Source organism: Pseudorca crassidens, chromosome 3 (assembly GCF_039906515.1).
Source record: "Pseudorca crassidens isolate mPseCra1 chromosome 3, mPseCra1.hap1, whole genome shotgun sequence".
NCBI lineage: Eukaryota > Metazoa > Chordata > Mammalia > Artiodactyla > Delphinidae > Pseudorca > Pseudorca crassidens.
In genome coordinates this window covers 56,947,443-56,962,378 of record NC_090298.1, presented here as the reverse complement: position 1 = coordinate 56,962,378, position 14,936 = coordinate 56,947,443, and the positions used below count along the sequence as shown (strand labels likewise).

Genomic DNA, 14,936 nt, shown 5'->3' with positions numbered 1-14,936 from the left:
TTTCACGGTTTTTTCCCTGTAATTGATTCTAATCTCAAAGCGTTGTTGTCAGAAAAGTTACTTGATATGATTTCAATTTTCTTAAATTTACCAAGGCTTGATTTGTGAGCCAAGATGGATCTATCCTGGAGAATGTTCCGTGTGCACTTGAGAAGACAGTGTAATCTGCTGGTTTTGGATGGAATGTCCTATAAGTATCAATTAAATCTATCTGGTCTATTGTGTCATTTAAAGCTTGTGTTTCCTTATTAATTTTCTGTCTGGATGATCTATCCATTGGTGTAAGTGAGGTGTTAAAGTCCCCCACTATTACTGTGTTACTGTTGATTTCCTCTTTTATAGCTGTTAGCATTTGCCCTAGGTATTGAGGTGCTCCTATGTTGTGTGCATTTATACTTATAATTGTTATATCTTCTTCTTGGATTGATCCCTTGATCATTATGTAGTGTCCTGCCTTGTCTCTTGTAACATTCCTTATGTAGTGTCCTGCCTTGTCTCTTGTAACATTCTTTATTTTAAACTCTATTTTTTCTGATATGAGTATTGCTACTCCAGCTTTCTTTTGATTTCCATTTGCATGGAATATCTTTTTCCATCCCCTCACTTTCTGTATGTGTCCCTAGGTCTGAAATGAGTCTCTTGTAGACAACATATGTATGGATCTTGTTTTTGTATCCATTCAATGAGCCTGTGTCTTTTGGTTGGAGCATTTAATCCATTCACATTTAAGGTAATTACTGATATGTATATTCATATGACCATTTCCTTAATTTTTGGGGCTTTGTTTTTGTAGGTCCTTTTCTTCTCTTGTGTTTCTCACTTAGAGAAGTTCCTTTAGCATTTGTTATAGAGCTGGTTTGGTGGTGCTGAATTCTCTTACCTTTTGCTTGTCTGTAAAGCTTTTGATTTCTCCATTGAATCTGAATGAGATCCTTGCTGGGTAGAGTAATCTTGGTTGTAGTTTCTTCCCTTTCATCACTTTAAATATATCCTGCCACTCCCTTCTGGCTTGTAGAGTTTCTGCTGAGAAATCAACTGTTAGCCTTATGGGAGTTCCCTTGTATGTTATTTGTCATTTCTCCCTTGTTTCTTTCAATAATTTTTCTTTGTCTTTAATTTTTGTCAGTTTGATTACTATGTGTCTCGGCATATTTCTCCTTGGATTTATCCTGCCTGGGACTCTCTGTGCTTCCTGGACTTGGGTGGGTATTTCCTTTCCTGTGTTAGGAAAGTTTTGGGCTATAATTTCTTCAAATACTTTCTCACGTCCTTTCTCTCTCTCTTTTCCTTCTGGGACACCTATAATGTGAATGTTGTTGCATTTAATATTGTCCCAGAGGTCTCTTAAGCTGTCTTTATTTCTTTTCATTCTTTTTTCTTTATTCTGTTCCGTGGCAGTGAATTCCACTATTCTGTCTTCCAGGTCACTTACCCATTCCTCTGCCTCAGTTATTCTGCTATTGATTCCTTCTAGTGTATTTTTCATTTCAGTTATTGTATTGTTCATCTCTATTTGTTTGTTCTTTAATTCTTCTAGGTGTTTGTTCTATAATTCTTCTAGGTCTTTGTTAAACATTTCTTGCATCTTCTCGATCTTTGCTTCCATTCTTTATCTGAGGTCCTGGATCATCTTCACTATCATTATTCTGAATTCTTTTTCTGGACGGTTTCCTATCTCTACTTCATTTAGTTGTTTTCCTGGGGTTTTATCTTGTTCCTTCATCTGGTACATAGCCCTCTGCCTTTTCATCTTGTCTGTCTTTCTGTGAATGTGGTTTTTGTTCCACAGGCTGCAGGATTGTAGTTCTTCTTGCTTCTGCTGTCTGCCTTCTGGTGGATGAGGCTATCTAGGAGGCTTGTGCAAGTGTCCTGATGGGAGGGACTTGTGGTGGGTAGAACTGGGTGTTGCTCTGGTGGACAGAGCTCAGTAAAACTTTAATCTGCTGATCTGTGGGGCTGGGTTCCCTCCCTGTTGGTTGTTTGGCCTGGGGTGACTCAACACTGGAGCCTACCTGGCTCTTTTGTGGGGCTAATGGCAGACTGTGGGAGGGCTCACTCCAAGGAGTACTTCCCAGAACTTCTGCTGCCAGCATCCTTGTCTTCACACTGAGACACAACCACCCCCCACCTCTTCAGGAGACCCTCCAACACTAGCAGGTAGGTCTGGTTCAGTCTCCTATGGAGTCACTGCTCCTTCCCTGGGTCCCCATGCCCACACTACTTTGTGTGTGCCCTCCAAGAGTGGAGTCTCTGTTTCCCCCAGTCCTGTCGAAGTCCTGCATCAAATCCCACTAGCCTTCAAAGTCTGATTCTCTAGTAATTCCTCCTCCCGTTGCCAGACCCCCAGGTTGGGAAGTCTGACGTGGGGCTCAGAACTTTCATGCCAGTGGGTGGACTTCTGTGGTATAAGTGTTCTCCAGTTTGTGAGTCACCCACCCAGCAGTTATGGGAATTGATTTTATTGTGATTGTGCCCCTCCTACCGTCTCATTGTGGCTTCTCCTTTGTCTTTGGATGTGGGGTATCTTTTTTGGTGAGTTCCAGTGTCCTCCTGTCAATGATTGTTCAGCAGTTAGTTGTGATTCTGGTGCTCTTGCAATAGGGAGTGAGCACACATCCTTCTACTCTGCCATCTTGAACTAATCTCATGTGAAATAATTTTTTATCCTATCCTTGACATTATGAGCAAATGTTATAGGGAATCTTGATTCTGTTATGTTTCTCCAAAGAACATAGATTTTTTTTTTTTTAAGCAGGAAGAACCCGAGTCTAAAACATCAGTTCAGTGCTTTAGTCTTAGCAGCTGGGCTGCTTGGAGTTGGCCCTGCACATGAACAATTCAGAGGTCAGCCAGAAACGTAAGCAGAGTTTATAAGCAGTTTATAAGGGCTTCTCTTCTCTGACTCGGCCTCTGGAATTTCTCCTCTCCCTTTCAAGATGCTACAGTTGCCCTGAACTCGGCCCCCTGGTTCTTCAAGCATAAGATTACAGGTTTCTATGAGCTGCAGATTGGGGACTGGGTCTGCCCTCAGGCTAAAATTTGTAAAACAAAACAAAACAAAAGGGACTTCCCTCGTGACTCAGTGGTTAAGAATCCGCCTGCCAGTGCAGGGGATATGGGTTCGAGCTCTGGTCCAGGAAGATGCCACAGAGCAACTAAGCCTGTGCACCACAACTACTGAGCCGGTTCTCTGCAACAAGAGAAACCACTGCAACGAGAAGCACACACACCGCAACGAAGAGTAGCCCCTGCTCGCCGTAGCTAGAGAAAGCCCACGTGCAGCAATGAAGATCCAGCACAGCCAAAAATAAAAATAAATTAATTAATTAATCAAAAAACAAGACAAAACAAAAAATAGGATGCTCACCCAGTGGCCTTCCCTTCTTCCAGATTTTATACCCTCTCCAACATCTGCCTGCTTTTTCTTACTCTTCAATGCTTTGAGGTAGTGGGTTCTTAATACCCTGTTACACGTTTATAGTTGTTATTTTCAGGGAGGTTGATTCAATAAGAGTGCCTCAGATATTGCTGGAAGTGGGCCCTGTCCTTGTGGGAGGTGTCCAGTTCCTATAACAATTCAAAGAAGATCAAAGAGGAGAAGAGATATAAATATAGGCTTTCTTATAGATCATATGATAACTCATGTATATGTGAGTCTCTGGAATGGCTTTCCCTGGAGTTTTTTTTTTTGTTTTGTTTTTAAGACTGCCTTACATTTAAACAAGTTAAAGTTAATTTCCTCTCAGAGGCCATTTGCCAGGACTTCTTGCCTACTTGCAGGAGAGTGCTCACAGAATCCTCCCACAGGCTAGGACTGGGTATGGAGAGTCAGCCTCCAGAACAACAGTCCTTTAGAAATGTGTCCCCGGAGGCAAACACAGACCAGGGACCTGCCTCCTCTGTGTGCTGGACTGGACTCTCCAGTGGCTGCCCCGCTCCCCGGAAATCCTGCCTCTCTGGGCACGTTTTGAGTGACTGATAATTGGTTCACCCAGCATCCAAAGTCACTCCGAGTGGCAGGAGTTCAAAACAGCTCTCCTGCTCAAGGAATGTTACCAGGCATCACAGACCCAGATTGGGACAGGAAGGACAAAGCGAATAGAGCCAATAGTGCCCCTCCCTGGGAGCACATGTTTTTCTCGGAACCCTGTACACAACTTGGTGACTGGTTCTTATGCACAATATCATTAGACTGGAAAGAACCCTACTGGCATCTTTCCACCCACACTGAACAATGTAACACTTTCTTCTCCTCACCTTCTCCTCTGTTCTGCTGCAGGAGTATTACTTGGTTTTTCCAAAGGTCAGGCCTCAGCAAGTACACGGAGGGATGTTATCCCCTTTCCCAGCATGTAATCCCCAATCCTTCCACCCCTACCACAAAGGAAAGACCCATCATGATTTACTCTTTGAAGCACAAGGCCACAATGAGGGCTCTATTGGAAAACAAGAAGTGGGAAGAATTGTTGAGCAAACAGTCAACAGCACCAACTTCACCTGGATATTTTGTATTAAACCTATTTAATGTTTTGAAGTCGTTGTTAAAAGGGACACCATGAATTTCATAATTTACTTGTTCTCAAACCTCACCGCACAAAGCGATCACGTAAGGGAGCTTTAGAAAATGTGATGCCAGGGTCCTTCCTCCAGAGATTCTGGGTTAATTGGTCTGGGGCACAGCCTGGGCATGGGAATTTTTAAAAGCTCTCCAGGTGATTCTAAAAACAGGAAAATCTGAGAAACATCATCATAGTACATCATTATTTTACACATTCTACATAAAAAACAGAACTAGATATGTAGTTGCAGTTAAAAGCTAATGTCAATAACGGTCAATATCTGGTGTTTCTTATCTGCTGTAATTGTATGGACTGCCATGTGTATAAACAAGGTTAAAACTCAATTTTAGTGTTCAGAATAATCATGTGAGCCTCCCCACACACGCCCCCAACCAGCACTAATTCATAGGAAACCCTACGTCCCTCTCTAGACCTCCCCCTCATTCTGACCTTGGAATTGTCCAAGAAAACCTCTGTAGCTTACTCAGTCCAAAGGGCCATTCTGATTCTAAGCATCTCACAGAGAAAGAGATGTAGAATTTGTTCCCTTCTCCAGCAGGTCCTCTATCTTTTCCTGCCGTTCCTTCTGTTACTGCCACATGACACCCATTATTTAAGATAGGTTGATGCGCTGTCTTTGGCTACCTTTGCTGGAAGCAACCAGCTATAGCTCTTCAGCTATTAGAGAAATAATAAAGTTACACTTCATCAGGCACCTACTGTGTCTGTTTATCTACACTTCCAAATCTCTAACTGAAAGAAAACATGAAAGGTTTTTTTGTTTGTTTTTTCAGTTTTGTTTTGTTAGCTGCTTAGATGGAACTTGAGCAGAAATGCTTCCTTTTAAAAGTAGCTACTGATTTCTTTGCCTGCCTGGGGCTTAAGTGTCCTCTCTCAATTATCCAAACATAAGATGAATTGGGACTTAATGCCCTGGAAGGTAAAATGACATTTATGGCCTAAAAAACAAGTTTCTGCCCACCCCAGTGGCCCTTGTTATGAAGAGGTGGCCCATAAAGAGTTAAAAAAAAATTGTAAGGGGGGAGATGAAGAAACTTACTGGGAAGAGAGATGTAAGATCTCTTCTGTTTTGAAGTCCAGTGTGATCCTGACTGAAGTACACACCAGCAGGAAAAGACATCGAGGGCTCTCTCAGGAAAGCCCACAGGGAAGGAGGAGGGTCTGGTTGGTGACCTGGGCTGAGTATCAGGCCTGGATGTCCTTGTGAAGAGACCTGGTCCAGGTCAGCACGTGGTTGAAGTTAGAACACATCCCCAGCTTCCCAGGTATAATGGACTCAACCAAAATGCTTATCTCGGGAGCCCCAGCAGGGGTCCCCACTTAGTCCATTTCCAATCCTGAATGCCCCAGTGAGAGAGTCAACCCAGTCCCCAGCGCAGCCTGCTGGAGAACCTAGATCAGCAGCCACTAGTCACACATGGCTTTTTTTAAAAAATTTGTTCTATTGAAGTATAGCTGATTTACAATGTTGTATTTCTACTGCACAGCAAAGTGATTCAGTTATGCCTATATACATTCTTTTTCATATTCTTTTCCATTATGATGGCTTTTGAACTCCTAAAATGTGGGTGGTCTGAATAAAGATATGTGCTATAAGTAAAATGCAAACTGGATTTTGAAAACCATACAAAAAAAGATTGTAAGATATCTCAGTAATTTTTATGTTGACTACATGTAGAAATGATACATTTTACATACATTTGGTTAAAAATACATTATTGAAGTTAATTTCATCCTAATGTGGCCACTAAAAAATGTTCAGTGACATACATGGCCCATACTTGTGGCTTGCATTGTATTCAATATTTCTATTGGGCAGTGCTGGTCTAGATGATCCTGTTCTCAAGACTGGAGCCATTTGGAAGCAGGGATTATCGGTTAGGATGCTTCAGTGTTCAAGTAGTAGCAACCTCAACTCAAAGTGATGTAAATAATAATGCGAAAACAGTCCGGGGCTGGGAAGCGCTGGGGTTGATTGTTGTTTTTCTTTTTCCTAAATTTATTTATTTTTATTTTTGGCTGCGTTGGGTCTTCGTTGCAGTGCGCGGGCTTCTCACCACGGTGGCTCCTCTTGTTGCAGAGCACAGGCTCTAGGCATGCGGGCTTCAGTAGTTGTAGCACGTGAGCTCAGCAGTTGTGGCTCACAGGCTCTAGAGCACAGGCTTAGTAGTTGTGGCGCACAGGCTTAGTTGCTCCGCGGCATGTGGGATCTTTCTGGACCAGGGCTTGAACCCGTGTCCCCTGCACTGGCAGGTGGATTCTTAACCACCGTGCCGCCGGGGAAGCCCCAGCACTGGGATTGCTAACACAGTAGCTCGGTGGCATCATTAGGACCTGGTGCTTCTCACTTTTCCACTTTACTCTGATCTGGCTCAGCTCAAGGGGAATGTATCTATGGAAGTCCCAAAAGTCACATGCAGACATTTTTAATGTCCAGAGGAAACAAAAGGGGAGGGGGGTGGTTACCTGTCTTATCTCTCTTCTTAGGAGTGAGGAAGTCTTCTCCAGATGTACCCTCCCTTCCCACCTTCCCCCTTGCCCTCTTATCTAACGGGCCAGAATTGGGTCACATAGTTCATGCTAAGCCACTCACCAGCTCAGTAATCGGATACTGCATGGCTTGAAGTAATCTGGAGTGAGACATCTGTTGGAAAGAGAACCAGGACCATGACAGGAAGAATGGCTATTTTGGACTAAACAACCCCTGACATTCTTGGACAATTCAGGGAGAGGGCACATGTCTCGCAAGGGTCATTACACATTCTGCTATCCCAGCTGAGCTGATTTAGCTTGAAATACAATAGAGCTGCTATTTTATTTGATCCCCAGGCTACTGAAGCTTAATAAATATGTTTACATAAATAGACCAACAAAGCAAATAAAATCCCATAGCTCAATGTGGTGGAAAGGAGAGAGCACTGTATCCTAATCAAGAGACCTGACTTTAATAACACCTTGCTGTGGCACCTGTGAAGGCTCAACGACCCTGTCTGGGCTTCAGCTTGTTAACCTTCCAAATCAATGTTCAAAGATTTTGAGTCAAGATAGCAAAATAATCACATGAATATTTCTCCCTGCTTTAATACATAGGAATGGTGATATAAATGGAATACAAAACATTAAAAAAATATGTCATACCAAAACATTCAGGACCCAATTTTAATGTGGAGGGGGACACAGGGGATGGTTTCCACATACCACCAGGCAATTTTGGGGACACCAGCTTAGTGTCCTGCACTCAATTCTGACACTGTGTACCCGAAGATAGTGTCAGATCCCACCAGTTAAGGGCTCAGTCCCACAAGACTGTCCACACCCCACTCGTGTCAGACACCACCTGAAAGTCCGAGTTGTCACCTGTGCTTCTGACCAAACTGCTAAGGCTCAGAGGTTCCCACCACCCCCTATTCAGGTTCCACTGATTTGCTAGAGTGACTCACAGAACTCAGGAAACCAGTTTACTTACTAGATTACTGGTTTATTATAAAAGGGCCTAAATCAGGAACAGCCAGATGGAAGAGACACATAGGACAAAGGTATGGGAAGAGTTTGAGGAGCTTCCCTGAATCTCAGTGTGTTCCTCAACTCGGAAGCTCTCCAAACCCTGGACTTCTGGGTTTTTACGGAGGCTTTATTACATAGGTATGATTGTTTAAGTCATTGGCCATTGGTGACTGATTCAACCTCCAGTGTCTTCCTTCCCTGGGAGTGGGACTGAAAGTTCCAGCCCTCTCACCACATGGTTGGCTTTACTGGCAACCAGCCCCCATCCTTAGGTGCCTCCAAAAGTCAAATCCTTAACATAACAAAAGACACCTTTCCGCTCACACCACTTCGGAAATTCCAAGGGTTTTAGGAGCTCTGTGTCAGAAACAGTGGAGGAAGACCAAATATACATATTTCTTATTACAAATCACAATATCACTCATACTCAGAAACTAAAGGAAAAATCTCATTTTAAAATTAAAAATAGCAAATGTTTGGAAAGTTGAAGTCATGGAGCACGTGGAAAGTAGGTTCTGTCAGAGTTCCGCTGGAAATGGGGCTAAGTGGACTGTATGCATCATGGTGGACCAGGTTTTCTGAGTTAAGCTGGGTGCTGAGACAGCACATCCACAAGGGAACTGGGACTGAAATAACCCTGCCTGACCACCCAGCAATGGCTAGACATGTTCCACTTGCCTAGAGGACCCAGACTGGAACTGGAGTCTCTGTGTGGCTTCAGAGCCACTACACCACAGTGCTCACCCCTTCTGGTCGAAGGACCTGTGGCTACTCAGTTCCCAGGTAGCCCTAGGATTCATGTCATTCTCAAGGTCAGCCCCAGGGATCTGGGTTTTAACTAGCCCTGGGGTCTCCAGATTTCTCTGTGTAGTGCCCACTCCCTACCCCCACCCCACCTCCAAAATATCTGTTTACTAATTATACACACAAACAATCATATTAGCTTATTATAAAACAAATGCAAAAGAAATTTTAAAAGGATGGGAAAAATTGTAATAAATCATACCTTAAGGTTTCCTGCTCACTGCAGTGGCCCTATTCGATCATGAGCGGCTATCAGCTGATATTAGTTGAGGTTTTCCTTATTGACATAAGGTATAAATCTGTATTTCAAAAAGCTTTCTTGATAGTATTTTCAGCAAGCCTCTTTGCAGATCTGAATAATTATTTTGTTTTTACTTTGTAATGTGGATGGAGGCGCAGGAAAAAGGTCAGCTCTGCCATTTTCTTGCTCTTTGCTTAAGCTTGTACTATTAATATTCTATTCAGTTTGTAATTTTTTGGCAGGAATATTTTTAAGCCAATTGTTCAAATTGTTAGTTGGCAACATACAAGCTGTATTATGTTACAATACACCGAAAGCCGATGAAGGAATGATGGTATTCGGGTGAACCCCTTTCCATTGTGGAATTCCCAGTTTTCCCTCAGGATAACTCCAGCTCTGTTTGTGACCTGTGACAATCTTACATATGAACCAAGTGAGGGCACCAGTGTGATTAGGTATACTAAATGTTGATAAATCTAAATTTCTTATGGAGGAGGATGAATATAAGTTTCTTTGGGAGTTCTGCCCAGCCTTCTTTAGAGACCAATGAGTTGCATCGTTCATTTGCTAACTCAAGTTGGAGATTCTGTCAAGAGTATGAACAGTCATTTAAAGGGTGTTTATGCTACCTTTAACTAAGGCCTCTCCACCTCTAAATATACCATTTCCGTATGCCATCTCAGATATCTTCTTGCCCAGTAGCTGACAAGGGCTTAAGAGAATTCAATTTTATCTCAGCAGAGGGCGTCCCTTCCTTCTAGGAATGTAGCAAGCCCTTAGCAACAGGAGGCTGTCTTAAGACCTAGGACCTATGAAAAGGTCATGAGAGCAGTCTCTACATCTGTAAGGGCTGAATGGAGCTCACTCTCTATTCATTATTCATTTCTTGGGGGAACCGAAGTCCAGAGAACTGCTCAGAATTCCATGGCTAGCTGATAACTAAACCAGCACCTGAATTCAAGTTTCCCACACTCTGCCCAGTGCACTCTCTAATATTCTTCACAGCCCTCTTATGTGTACTTGTTAAGCAATAGTAATGCCAGCCCATTTTCATTTAATGTAATTACTGATATATTTGAGTTTTAATCCATCATCTTATTTCATGATTTCACTATGTCCAACCTCTTCTATGATTCTTTGTCTTTTGTTTTCTGACTCCTTTTGGATTGACTAAGATCTATTATTATTTTTTCTTATTTACTATTTTGGAAGATTTACACTAGTTACCTCTTCTTTCAGTGTTAAAAGCTTAGAAACTACTTTTTTAATATTTATTATTTTATTTTTAACCTTTCATTGTTAACTTATCTAAGTCTACTATAAATATTGATCTTTATCACTGACCTATACAATTCAGAAACATAAGCACACTTTAACCCCATTTACCTGCATCCTAACTCATTTGCTATTGTTGTCAAAATTTTAAATTCTATATAATTTTAAAACTCCATAGATACTTTAATTGTTTTTTTGTTCTTCATATTTTTCTGTATCCCAAACTTTCCATCTGGATCATTTTTTAGAATTCTAACATACATCTTTTAGAATTTCCCAAACTCTCTCTTTTAAAAAAGTCTTCATTCATCTTTATTATTGAGTGCTCCCTCTCTCTCTCTCTCTCTCTCTCTCTCTCTCTCTCTCTCTACATATATATATATATATATATATATATATGAAATAGAATGCTAAGCAGGCTATTGTTTTCTTTCTGCCTGTTGATGATTCCATTTTACTATCTTGTGACTTCCATTATTGATTTTCAGAAGTCAGCTGTCAATTTAACTTTACATCTTTGAAGGCATTATGTCCTTTTCCCTATGGCTACTTTTAACGTATGGTATATATACAGTTCCGTTTCTTTGGCTTGCTGTGGTTTTACTCTGATGTGTCTGGAAGTGCTGAGTGGATACAGTGTGTAGAAACAATTAGGCTTCTTGAATCTATGGATTGATGTCTTTCATCAGTTCTGAATATTCTCAGTTATTATATCTTAAAAAATTATTACCTTTGGCTCTCTCTCTTCCTCAAGCATAAAACCTTCTTTAAACAAAAGTCTCCCTCTTGCTCTCTTCTTCAAACATAGCAAGGTGGTTTTATAGTTTGTGGCTAATGATTTCAACAGATATTAACTCCAGTGCTTATGAGCCTATTTTAATTTTCTGTTTTTTCTGCTGGTTCTTGCTCAATGTATTTTGTTTCCCTGTATGACTATTGATTTTTGATAGTGGTTGGACCTTGTACTTCAAAAATCATTTGTAAGAATAATTTGAGGCTTAGTATTATAGCATCTTCTTCCAAACAGGATTTTCATTTGCCTCTGCCAGACACCTGAGGTCCTACCAGTCTGGATCCATCTCAAACCAAGTTTAAGGCTGAGGTTCCTTGGACCACCCAGATAACATGAAGCCAGAAGGAAATTATGTGCAAGGATTGGTTTACTCATGATTCACCTTACCTGAAGCTGCAACTCTTTGGGACCCCAGTTTAAAGTGGAGGTAGTTTATTAGAATTTCTACCTCTGGTAGGTTGCATGTCTTGCCTTTTGCTCCCTGGCCCCAGAAATTTGTCGAAAGTATAGCTCAGTTTTGCAGCTGTTTCTTTAGGACTGGCAAATGCTCTTAGGGAGAAATTAGATTTGAATATCAGTCCTGTTCTCTGAGTTCTTAACTTCCAGATTTTGGCTTTTAAGCTCCTCACTACTTGGTTAACATTTTGATGCTTTTAAGTAAATATTTTTTATATTTTATACAGTTTTTTAGGTTTCCTTAGTGGGAGGGTTGGTCTAAATTTCCTAGTCATCAATTATAGGGAGTAAAAGTTACAATTTATATATTCATCAGAGGAAAGAAAATTTTTCATAGTCTTCTATCTCTACTTCATGCTTACCAGTTTGTTAGTTCCTATAAAGCACTTTACACATGCCAAGGATGTAATATATTCTGTAGAACCAAAATTACAATGTAGGACTCATCAAATCCTTTAAAAGAACCCAATCTGGTATGAAATAAAATAGTTCATAAAACAATTTGACTACTTCTGGCCTTTGAAATTCTGTATGATAAACTTGTGCCCCACCAACTCATAAGAATATAATGGAAGATCCAGTGATCCATATATAACATATGCACAAAATATATACTTATTGAGGGCACTTGATCTTCCCACTGAATGAAAATCTTTCCCCCTTACCTTGCCTCTTTCAGATATTTCCTCTATCCTCACCTTCTCAATGAAGCCTTCCCTAAACATCTCATTTGAAATTGAGAACTCCCCCCATTCCCACACTTCTTTTTTTTAAATATAAATTTATTTATTTATTTTTGGCTGTGTTGGGTCTTTGTTGCTGCGCGTGGGCTTTCTTTAGTTGTCGCAAAGGGGGCTACTCTTTCGTTGCAGTGGGTGGGCTTCTCATTGTGGTGGTTTCTCTTGTTGCAGAGCACAGGCTCCAGGTGTGTGGGCTTCAGTAGTTGTGGCACGCAGGCTCAGTAGTTGTGGTGCACGGGCTTAGTTGCTCTGCGGCATGTGGGATCTTTCCAGACCAGGGCTCGAACCTGCGTCCCCTGCAATGGCAGGCAGATTCTTAACCACTGTGCCACCAGGGAAGTCCCTATTCCTACACTTCTTAATCTCTTCCTGTCCTGTTCTTCTCTCCATCACCCTCCACCATATTACATACTATATATTATATATCCTGGCTCTATTTATCACTGCCTCTACAATCTTGATAAATCTGCTTAACCTCTCAATTCTTTGATTTTTATAGATGTAAAATTGAACTAAGAAAATTATCTCACCATTCTTCGTATGGATGTTTCACGGATGAGTATGGTGATAGATCAGAAAATGATTCTTAAAAAACTATTTAAAAAAATGAAAATTCTAGAACTGAAAATTGCAATATCCAAAAAAAAAAATTTACTGGTTGTGCTTAACAGTAAATTAGAGAGAAAAGAAAAAAAATCAGTGCACTTTAAAAATAGTTCAATAGAAACAATCCAATATGAAGAACAGACAGAAGAGAGATTAAAAAAAAAATGAGCAGATCCACAGGGACCTGTGGACAGTATCAAAAGGTCTAATATATGTGCAATTGGAGTTTCTGAGGGAGAACAGAAAAAAAATGGTACAGCAAAGAATATTAAAAAAAAAAAGAATAGATAAAAAATGTACAAATTTGGAGAACGAGATGAATTTATGGACTTAGGAAGGAGAGCAGACTTCTCACAGGATAGATTTAAAAACACACACACACATGCCCAGGCCTATCGGAGTCAAACTGCTAAAAACCAAAGTTTAGGAGAAAAATCTTGAAGAACCCAAAGGATTTTGTTACAGACTCATTCCACACCAAGTAAAATACTGCAGCTAACGTTTAGTGGACTTGGAGTACTGAGAGGAATATTTCAGGGGAGGAGAAATTGCTGCTTTTCTCTACAGCACATCCTTTATGTGAGAAGTTCATTGACGATGAGTGCCAGGTAGGATGGAGGTTGGTGGCTGGAAAAGAGATTAGCAGCCCTTCATTTCGATTTTGGTTGGGTAAGGTCTTCTGGAGGGAGCAGGATGCTGCAGGCTCTCTGGAAGACATAAAGATTTTGACCCAAATGACTCTAAAATCAGGGAAAGAGAAGTGAGATCCTCATGGTAAACTTGTGAATGGTCTGAACAGAAAGTCTAGAGCTTCTTGGAGCCAGGGGAATTTTTGAAGTGGAGTTAGAGAAAAGAAATTTGGGGGAAATGGGAAAGACCCAGAAGATTTTGATTATTTGACAGCATTTGTTCCCTTAGCGTGATTTTCTTCCTTTCTCTCACAATTTAGTCTAACCCTTCTTGGGGCGGGTAGGTCTCATGAGCAAGCGCTTTGAAAATACGAAGGCAGATTCCTTCCCTTCCCTTCCACAAATAAATCATGCAGTTCTGGAAGTAGCTGTAGAGAAATCAGTTTTCTGGGGCAGAATTTTGGCCCTGTTTTGGCAAATGTGGCCCCTTTAGTTCATGAAGGATGATTTTAATGACCGAAAACAAATAAGACCCCCAAATGTAAACCCAAGGTTTGCTGCTTGTTATAATTGTATTTTCCATACTAGACTGGAAATAAAGTCATGGTGTTTTTGTTTGTAATGTAAGCCTCTTTTTCTCTTTTTGTTCCCCTTTTCCGGTCCTATCGGCCATCCCTCACTGTCTCTGTGCTTTAGGATCAATATCCCTGAGGGAAGGGAGGAATAGGTGAAGTTCAAGAAATAGCTGAAGGCGGGTTGCCTGATGTGGAGGCAAGGACCCAGTGTCGGTCCCGGGGCTGTGCATGGCGGGGAAGGTGCATCTCCGCAGCGTCGTGGCAAGTCTTCCAGACCTGTCTGCAGCTCTTCCTGTAACCAAGAGGCCTTTTCCTGTGTTTGAACTCACCACCAATGGCTGTCCTACCAAAGGTAAACAGCTGCTCTTTTTCCAAAAGAAAGCTTTTAACTTTTCTTCTGGAGGAGACAGAAGAGGGTTGTTTGAGGACTGGGCGGAGGAGGAGCATCGGGCGGGGAGGTGGGGGTGGTGGTGAGACCAGAGGAAGCCCAAGTGACCCCAAGCCCTGCCCTGCCTGTTTTTCTTTGTTTCTTCCTTTCTTCCTCCCTTTCTTTCTTTCTTTCTTTCTTTTTCTTTCTTTCTTTCTTTATTTCTCTCTCTCTCTCTCTTTCTCTCTCTCTCGCTCGCTCACTCGCTCTTTCTTTCTTTCTCTCGCTCGCTCACTCGCTCTTTCTTTCTTTCTCTCTCTCTCTTTCTTTCTCTCCTCTCTCTCTCTCTTTTCCTTTCTTTCTCTC

General features: G+C 41.4%; 1 protein-coding gene across 10 annotated transcripts in view; it reads left to right on the top strand.

The window, feature by feature from the left end:
- ZNF366 (zinc finger protein 366) overlaps positions 1-14,936 on the top strand; it is a 335,604-nt gene that overhangs the window by 245,750 nt on the left and 74,918 nt on the right. For all 10 annotated transcript variants that reach the window (XM_067730960.1, XM_067730961.1, XM_067730959.1 and 7 more), the window contains one exon: positions 14,325-14,555. The gene's annotated coding sequence lies outside the window, so the exon portion shown is untranslated. The remainder of the gene's footprint in view (positions 1-14,324; positions 14,556-14,936) is intronic.